The sequence below is a fragment of the Cupressus sempervirens genome, chromosome 9 (genome assembly GCF_028749045.1).
Source record: "Cupressus sempervirens isolate cs-2001-9-10 chromosome 9, ASM2874904v1, whole genome shotgun sequence".
NCBI classification, from domain to species: Eukaryota; Viridiplantae; Streptophyta; class Pinopsida; order Cupressales; family Cupressaceae; genus Cupressus; species Cupressus sempervirens.
The window spans coordinates 590,450,547-590,460,645 of NC_143126.1; the positions used below are offsets into that span (position 1 = coordinate 590,450,547).

Here is a 10,099-nt window from a genome sequence, read left to right on the forward strand (position 1 = left end):
GAGGACCATTGGTGACTGTTGCGAAAGAGATTCTATGAGGAGAATCTCAAAAAGAGTGACACTCAGGGGGAATGCCCTTGAGCTATGACAAGACTCAATCCATGGATACGTGAGTAGAAAGCAGGCAAAGCAGGAAAGCAAAAGCATGAAAGTGATTGTATAGAGTAGCCAGAAGATGTGCTGCAAGATGGAGCATTGGGAACAAGAGGCACCTATTTACTAGATTTTCACCTTCTTGGCAAGATTCTCTTTTTTTTGCTACCATGATGCCTGTTTCTAGGTTTTGACCAATGACACTTTTTTTGTTTGTTCAATTTTTTTGTATTTTTCTCTTTTTGATTTTTTTTTGTATTTTGTATTTTTCACTTTTTTTGGTGTTACCAAGGCACCTATTGCTAGGTTTTCACCAGGGTAACAAATTTTTCAAGACTTTTTCTGATTTTTATGATTTTTTTCAGGACTTTTTCTGATTTTTATGACTTTTTTTCAAGACTTTTTTTGATTTTTTTTAGATTTTTCAAATTTTTAGAACTTTGTCAGAGATTACTAGCTCTCAAGAAGGATTACCTTGATTTTTTTCTAGTGTCTAGCAAGGTGTAGGATGATATGTAGTAGTAAGCTGGTGGATACGTGGAGATGGATAGGCACAGAGTATGAAGTGGTGAATGTTACCCTCAAGGAAAGTCTTCACAAGGTTACCCAAGCTAGGGAAAAGATATAACAATATAAGCTCATAGTTAATGAAGGGTGTCATGTAAGTAATCCAAGAAAGTGACCATGTCAAGAGATTGCCAAGAACTAAGTTTTCTTCTTTCTTTTGTTGATCAAGACCAAAGGGTTAACCGAATATGATAGAAGATTTTTGTTATGGAGGTTATGAGTGAATGACTTTGGAAATGAGGACATCTGAAGGATAAGCAAGATCATGATAGGATGTCATGGATGGAAGAATTATGCATGATGCATATTTACCAAGTTTTCATCATGGTACTTGTCGAAGATACCACAAGAAGTGGTTTTTACCATAGGACAGATTTATTTTTCTTTACTTTTGCTACCAAGGTGCCACAAGAAGTGGTTTTCACCAAGGCACTTTTTTTTTTCATTTTTTTTTTCAACACTTTTTTTTGATTTTTTTGATTTTTTTCAGGACATTTAAATATGTACAAAGAGCTTGCTGAGATTAAATCAACTGTAAAACCGCTTTAGGTGGAGAGTGTTGACAGGTTCTTTAAGCACTTCTCCTTCGGTTGTGAAAAACTGATAGGCGCTGGATCCATATACAGAAGTAATGATCTAAGGACCTAGCCAGTTTGGTTCAAACTTTCTCTTTTGCACTCGCTATTGTTGATTCTTAGGGTTCTCTCTCAGGATGAGGTCACCTAGCTAGAAGTCACATGGCCTAACCCTCTGATTGTAACTTCTGGTCATTCTTTGTTGATATGCTCACAGATGATCACATGCCACTTGTCATCGTTCATCTAGTAACATAAGCTCTTGAAGCCAAGCTATCTTGTAGTCATCATCAGTGATAAGGCCTTTCATAGAGATTCTCAAGGTAGGAATCTCGACCTCTATTGGAAGCACAACATCTACCCCATACACCAATGCAAAAGGAGTCGTGCCCATTGGAGTTCTCATGCTTGTCCTATATGCCCACAGGGTTGGGTTGATCTGTAGATGCCAGTCTCTCCCTGACTTACTAACTGTTGATGAAGAATTTTGAGGATCACATTATTGGATGCCTCAGCTTGGCCATTACCCTGGGGGTAATAAATGGAAGACCAATGTTGTGTGATCTTGAATTTCTTGCACAGTTCCTTGAGGTCTTTATTCTTAAACTTTCCTCCATTGTTAGTAATGATTGAGGATGGTACACCATATCTACAGATAATGTATTTTGTGATGAAAAGCACTATAATTTTGCCATCAGCAACTATGAGAGGGACTGCCTCTACCCATTTCGTGAAATAATCTGTAGCCGTGATAATGAACTTATGTCCATTGGAAGAGGTTGGGTGAATCTGCCCCACCAAGTTGAAGGCCCATTATTGAAATGGCCTCGTTGTAGTAGAGGGAATCAGCTCTTTGGCTGGAGCATGAATGAGATTTTCGTATAGTTGACACTGCTTGTAGGACCTAGCATACTTAACAGCTTCTTGCTCCATTTTAGGCTAGTAGTAACCAACATGAAGGAGTTTGCGAGCTAGTGTCAGGCCATTGGAATGAGATCTAAAAATGCCCTCATGAATGGCAATTAGTGTGCATTTGGACTCGTCGGGTTCTAAAAACCTAAGGAGTGTTCCATTGAGACCTCTCCTATACAGATCATCAACAATAATGACATAATGTGAAGAATTATGGATTAGGTAATGTTTCTCATTTCGGGTCAGACCTTCTGGAATGGTTTGATTATGAAGGTAAGAATAGATGTGATGTTAGCGAGATGATTCTTGTCCTATAATAGAATAGATCATCTTGGAATCAGGTGCGTCATAGGCTGGGTAGTGTAACGCTTCCACCAAGAATTCATGTCAGAGATCATTTTCTGGCATTTGTAGCAGGGAGGCCAGAGTGGCCATGGTATCAACCACTTTATTATCTTCGCATGGAACTTGTTGGAAGGTAATGTGTGCAAAATACTTTGTCAAGTCACCAACCATGTGTTTGTATGGAATTAGTTTCTCATCCTTTGTTTGATACACATCATTTACTTGGTTGATAACAAGGTGAGAGTCACCGAAGATGTCCAACTAATCTACTCTCCATTCAGCTGCAGTTTTCATACCATTGATCAAAGCTTCATATTTAGCAATGTTATTTGTACAAGGAAACATAATCTTGTATGCTTTGAGAAATGAGTATCTCTGTGGTGTAATGAAGAGTAATCCAACACCTGAAAGAAATGTATGCATGAATATACGGCCTCTGCTAACACACAAACTTCAACATGGTCCTTATTTGTGGATACATCTCGGGATGAACATTGGATTGTTCATTCGAAAATCAGTCGGCAAGGCAACCTGTTGCCTTCTATCTAAAGGGAATTGCTTGTTGGATATCTTCAAATTTGAGGTGTTTAAGCAACTAGACCCTCTAAGAATGAAGGATTTAAGAAATGAAATTAATCTATATGATTGTGCAGATTAATCTAGAATGGGAAATGCATTCTAATCTAAGAACAATTGAAACAAAACTAGATTAACCTATGCATATTAAGCTAAATGAATTTAAACTAAGAATGCAAGATGTATGTAAAAATGTGAGCAAATGTGAGTAAATGTGAGTATGAATTTCAACAGCAATTCAATGGAAATTCTAATTTATCCTCTCCAAAATGAAGAGATGAGAGTCTCTTAAATAGACTTTCCTAGAATCCATCAACGATTGAGATCGATTTCAATCAACGGTCAGGATTAAAGGTCAAGTTTAGTCATAAAGGAAGAGTCCCAAATTAAAGGGAGTTAACTAATTTAATTTGAGTAGAATAAGGAGTTAACTAATTTAATTCCTTTTTGATCAATAGTGAACTGTAAAGTTCCCTTTTTGAACTGAAGGATTTTGGAGAGATATTTAATTTAATAAAATGAGATATGCTCTCATAAATATATTTCCTATTTAATTAAATAATTTTATTTAATTAATTAGAGACACTTTCTTATTTAATTTAATTAATTAGAGACACTTGCACAAGACTGCGCTCTAGGTGCAACAACCTCTATTTTGAAGCATTAGTTACACCATCATGCATATAGTTATCATGAGAAGAACTTACTGCTATAATTAAACCTTGATTCATAAAATCAACACAGTTCTCAACCCTATCAAAGTCTCAAATGTTTCTTACTGATGTAGCATCAAGAACATGTGTAACTTCATTTGTAATCGAACTAACCTTCCTTATACACATAGTATGATCTAAATTTTCCACTTGATTAAAACTTACAGTAGGGGTATTGATAAGCTAGTTTGAAATTGAATCATCAACACCACATTCATCCCTTTCTTTCAAACACATTATACCGGCACACATTTCTAGAAAAATGACTTCTAGGCAATCTATATTTCATATTGTTTTCAATCTCTATAGTAGTCATAAAAGCTTGATATAATGTCCTAGGTTCTTTATCCCTCAATATATAACTCATTTTCTTGTCAATTGCATCAAAATAAACAACTTAACACATTTGATCATTCGGTCTATAATTATTAGGGATATCATTCAAAACTTTTGTAAATCTGATATTGAACTGAGGCACAAGTTCATCACACTTAACATGAATCTTCAAGAACTTATCATAAGAATCAGATATGCTTACTCTTTCTCCAAATTGCTCCATGAATGCAGAATGCAACTCACCCCAAGATGAAATAGAACATGCTGGTAGAATAGAAAACTAGTGTCTAGCATCACCTTCCAAGGTTTGAACAAATAACTTCATGTGAGAATCCTCATGAGCAATCTCATAGTTACCCATCAAATCATTGAACAACTCAACATAATGACTAGCCAAAGCAAGATGGTTCCCACTAAACTTGGGCAATTTATTTCTAACATCATTAGGACTGACATTTGGGAAACCATGAATACCATCAAAACATAATGTCATATACTAATTTATAGAAATAAATCTAGAAATTTCATGGACAGGCTACATACTAGATGAAAGGAAACTTGACATTCTAAAACTTTATACAACAAGCTAAAACTCAATCCAATGAAGTGTATGAAACTTGTCAAACTATTCTCCTCCTCTTAGTGCTGAAATTACCACTTGATGGAGAACACATATAAAGCTTACTTTCATGTAAATGAAGTCACATGAAAGTGGAAAATACCTTTAAATAATGATGCTTGCAACTACTTCAATGCTACACATAATAGCAGATTCAGATCTTATCTGGATTTAGTAACATTTGCACTACATCTCATTGAATTATTTCACCCATTTTCAAGAACTTGAGATAAATTATTCAAATCTTCTTTCGAACTATTGCATCCTTAAAAATACCTTCACATTCATGAAGCACTGGTGTAGAGATATAACTTTGAGTTGCCACTCACTTAGTGAGAAAAGATTTACCAAACTTGCAAAACATAACAAGCTGGTCCAGATTTTAGAACAGGTATTTGAAAACTTTATGCAACACTTGGGAATTTCACACTCTTAACAAAGTGAATAAACATGACATTAACTTTGAATTCTAACAGAAACTTATCAAAAATTTTAAATGACCTTAATGCAACAATCATTGTAATCCTTTCAAACTACTACTATCAGGAATAAGGCACAACTGGGAGACATGAATCTTCAATAGAGAAATGGAAAACACCTCATAACCCTACTATTGTAGCAAGTTCTTCCTGCTATATTGAATCCTTTATAAATTCTCAAGGTTTGTCTATCACACAGATTCAAAAAATGCTATTTATTGTCTAAGGACTGAAATATTCAATTAACACCAGAGATTCTCAGCCTTGTAACAAAATGTATTGCCATCTTAACTCCCCAATAGAGTTGCCATTTTGTTGGCTCCTAATTTCAAAAAGTTTGAATAACCATGAATGGAAGCCAAAAATGCATCTATGGGCAGCTATCTCCAATAATGGACACAATTCACTAAGAACCTGGGCCAACTATAAAGCTACACTCCTTGTTCACTTTAGGATCTGCAAAACTTAGGTAGGTGAACCTCTTAAGATCTGATTATGTGACCAGTACAATGAGCATAATCAAGATCTAGAATCATAGATGAAACCTCTAAATCTTCTATACTTAACCAAGAAATTACAAGCATGAAATAGCTAATAGCATGACTCATGAAATTGGTAAGCTAAGTAAGGGTTAGAATTTGAATAACTTTCAACATAAAAGCAAAATACAATTGATTAATGATGTTGAATATCAACACAACCCCAAATATGCAATAGTATAAACAAGTGATCCTGTAACTAATCAATGCCTTATCTATTGGGCGATTCCATGAATTCAATACATACATCTATTATATCTAAGGTATATTTCATACACCCAGACATTAGATCTATCCTATCACTTTGTAAATCTGACATTGGTGTTCATAAAGACCTCATTCTTATGAAGTATCCTTCTCAAAATAACCAACAATCCTATCAAACACATCAAGCATTTACTTGGTCCTTTGTTCCAACAACAAAATATATCTAACATACAACCCTAAAGGGATGCAAATGAGTCTCAGTTCTTGTTCCTTGACCACATAAGATTGTAGATTACTGAGATAGGAGATGATAATCATAATGAAACTAAAGACATTCTGCTTATTTGTATTTATTTCTTTGAAACAATACATTCAAATGCATGAAATCAAAACATGAAAACACCTAACATATCAGAACTAGCTGTATTATCTTTCCTAATGCTACTCAATACAAGAGAAATTGTTGAAGAATGATATCTTAGTATTGAGAAAATTTTTCCCCAAAACTAGAACTTCTACAAAGAATGCGTAAGAGAGAGATATAGGAGGAATGAATTTCTAGATCTCTTCTGCATCTGACATGTGTACACTTGAAAAGCCTCCTCAAGAAGTGAAAATAATCTATCTAATGTCTCTCTGCAACTGAATATCAAATCATTGATCATTTTGGCTCCTATAAGCATAAAGTATCTGAAAATATTTGATGAAAGAACATAACTGATTTTGATGCCAGATTTGAACTCAAGGTAAAAGTAAAAAATTAGTTAAATGGTATCTAGAGGCACAATAAATTTATCAGAATCAATTTTTTCCGCAATCAACCTTCAACAAGCTTTTATACCTTCCTCCTAACCAACCTTGATGCTCAATGGTGAAATCTTCCCATTCTGCTGAGAATACCCTAAAAATTACAAATTTTCTTATAAGTCAAACCAGTGAGCACCTATGCAAAAGTTGACTTCACATTCAGAAAGTTCATTTCCTCCCCATTTCAACAGTATATTGAAGTGCCTATTTCAAACAAAAATTTCCCTTGTAGGACCATTTGAAAATCAGGTTCCCAACCATAGCTTTCATATTACATTTGGACAAAATTTTAACTTTTCAAAAGTTAAAACTATAGAATGAATTTCAAATTTATTTAAAAATTTTTGACCCTGCACGTACTTTTTTGGGAAAAAAATTACAAAATTAATCTTTTAAAACTTTATTTGATATTTCCCTCACTTCTCAAATAGGCTCAAACCTTGTTGACCACCCTCACCACATGTCAGCACTGAATTGGTTCATTTTTTGCTTTGTCAACTGACCCCTCCAACTGGGTGCCACATGGCATTATTTCATTTGTCCTCTATTTTTCCATGTCAGCATGCCACATCTCTATGCCACGTAGTCAATCGCTATGTCACTATCCTTATTAGTATTTTACCATGTCATCAGTGAGATAGTGACCTTGCGACACATGTAATTCTTTGCCACGTTAGCACCTTAGGAAGTGTTCCACGTCTAAAGCCTCTGCCACATGTCACTTTTAGTCTTGTCCCCCTTATTGCCACCTTGGCGCACAATCAACGACATGCCACCGCATGATCATCACCACATCACCTCCATGTCAGTACCACCTAGGTGGTCGCTATGTCACCATGTTAACCATCACGCATCTTTCCCTTGGCGACATAGCGACAACTGCAAGATCATCCACATGTCACAATTCAAGCATTTGGTCTAAGATTTGTTGTTTGGTTTCCATGTGTCCTGATGACATCATCATTTTTCATCTTCATGGTTCATCAAAATATCTCTTCACTCATCCTAGCTAGCCATCCACAGGCCTCACTTGCGAGTCATGGCTTTCAAAAATGCATGCCTTTTTAGACAATATGCTTTGTGAGTGAAATTGTATTTAAAAATGAAAATATCCCTTTTTTGGCATGAATGTGGGATAATTGGTGCTTCATGGCTTTCTCATTGCAGCTGGTGTGCATTCTTCCCCTTCTTCTGAATGGTGCTTATGCTCAATCTGATGTGGGTTCATTTGTTCATTGATTTCCTAGATCCCTCAAATTCTATGCATTAAAGGCTCCTTTAGTATAAGCACTTCCCTAATGGTTTCTTGTCCACGTGATTGGTAACTTTTCCCTCCTCAGTTGTGGATCTTTCTCTTTACGTGGGGTGCTTTTCATATTTGGATTAATCTCTTATCGAATATGGTTCAAACCAATATCAATATAGTGAAAAATGACTTGAGCACCATATCCTTCATGAGTTTTGACTAGAATGGCAGGAATTTGCTTATTTCATTTACACCCTGCAACTTCTACTCTTCTGCCACTGGGTGGTGGTCTTCTTGTTGGTCCCTCTCAAGATGTGGAGCCCCTCTATTAGTACATGGCTTTGTTCTTCTCTTTTCATGATCTATGCATTTCCCTTATTACCTTGCGCATAGAGTTTTTACTAGTATGTCTACCGCTCCCTGTCACACAAACACCCTTGCTATGGGCATCTCTCCTTTTAATTGGAAACTTTTTTTAACAAGGTGTGGGCATCCTTCCTTGCTACTATGGTTAGCTTTCACTTTGATGCCTCTTTTCTCTATGATACGATTGTGAAAACTTTTAGCCTTTTCTAGCATACCTCCCCTCACATATGCAACAAGTAGTATGTTAGATACTCTGAAATCATAACTTAACCTTGATGAATCCCATTCTTTGAATATCTTCTTGGCTCCTTCAACATCTCCAAACTTTTCTAGTGAAGAAATTATCCATATATAATTATCAGCATTTAATTTATCAAATAATGTTTTTAAGGAATCTTGTATCTTGTAAAATTCTTCCTTATCACCAATAGAGGCATTCATGGTAATAAGGAAGTCATATGCTTTGCACTCACCTTTAGTAATGTTTTTTTTTAAAGCCAAATTTTGCTTTTTCTAGAAGACCACCTTTGATGTACATGTTTCCTAGACTAATTTATGTAGTCCACTTTATGCTATCATTATTAGTTGATTTTAATTCATCCACCATCTTCTTTGCATCATCAATGTTAGACATAGTAGCACATGCATTGATCCAGAGTCTATAAGTAAATGGATTTAGTTGTAGATCCATTTCCTTTAAATGCTTGATTGTTAAAAGAACCTTCTCCATCTATCTCCTTACCAAATGGAAATTCATCACCTTATTATAAGATTGTACAGTTGTAACAATTCCTAAATCTTTCATCTTTTCCATCCAATTCTCTATTTTTTTAATCAATCCCTCCCTAGAATAACGATGGAGTAGAGCACCATAAGTGATTTCATTCTTTGCAAATTTTGGTAGATCTTGAAAATATGTCTTAGCTCTAACAATGCCATACACTATAGCAATCAAATCTAATTGGACATGATAGTCACCAGGTGCAAGGACAAACTTAGGGTGATTTTGCATCCACTCAAAAACCTCCAAAGCCTTTTTGTATTTGTGAGCATAGTGAAGACCACACACAAGGCCATGCACGTCATCTTTCTCCAACTTATTTTATAAAAAGCTGACCATTTTTTGCCTATCATCACTCCTATCACTGTGGCTTTCTCTCTACCCAATATATTCTCATTCATCTTCCCATTTTATTCACATGAGTCATCTTTAACTTTCTCCAGATTATTTGACCATCCCATTCAAGTTCATTTTATATTCTTCATGAAGCTATGTCAATTCATCATTTTGCTCATTCACCTTGGTATGCAAAAATTTGACTTCTGCTTGATGAAATTAGTTGGGCCCCAACATGGGTGAGGCTAATTTTTTTTTCCTTTTCAAACAACTAAACTATCAAATTAGTCCATTAGTCATCTGATACGAATCCAAATCAAAATCCATCATTGAACTACCAATTAAAACTCATTTTAACTCCTTTTTACAACTTGGCAACTTTGTGCTAGGAAGTCTTTTGGTTGGCTTTAAAAACTAACCCAAACACCTGACCGAGCTCTGAAATCAAACATATTGACTCTCTATTCTGCATACTTGTACCATGTCAAATCTTGTCTCATGATGAATTTAGGATCAAAAGATATTAACTGTTGAATTTACCCTCTCATAACTGCCTACAAGAAAATATGTTAGAAAACAATAAATCGCTTTCAATTTTGGCT

General features: G+C 35.3%; 1 pseudogene; it reads right to left on the reverse strand.

The window, feature by feature from the left end:
- Window positions 1-8,437: 8,437 nt before the first annotated feature.
- LOC149540061 (pentatricopeptide repeat-containing protein At5g27460-like) lies at window positions 8,438-9,588 on the reverse strand (annotated as a pseudogene).
- Between the last annotated feature and the right edge of the window lie 511 nt (window positions 9,589-10,099).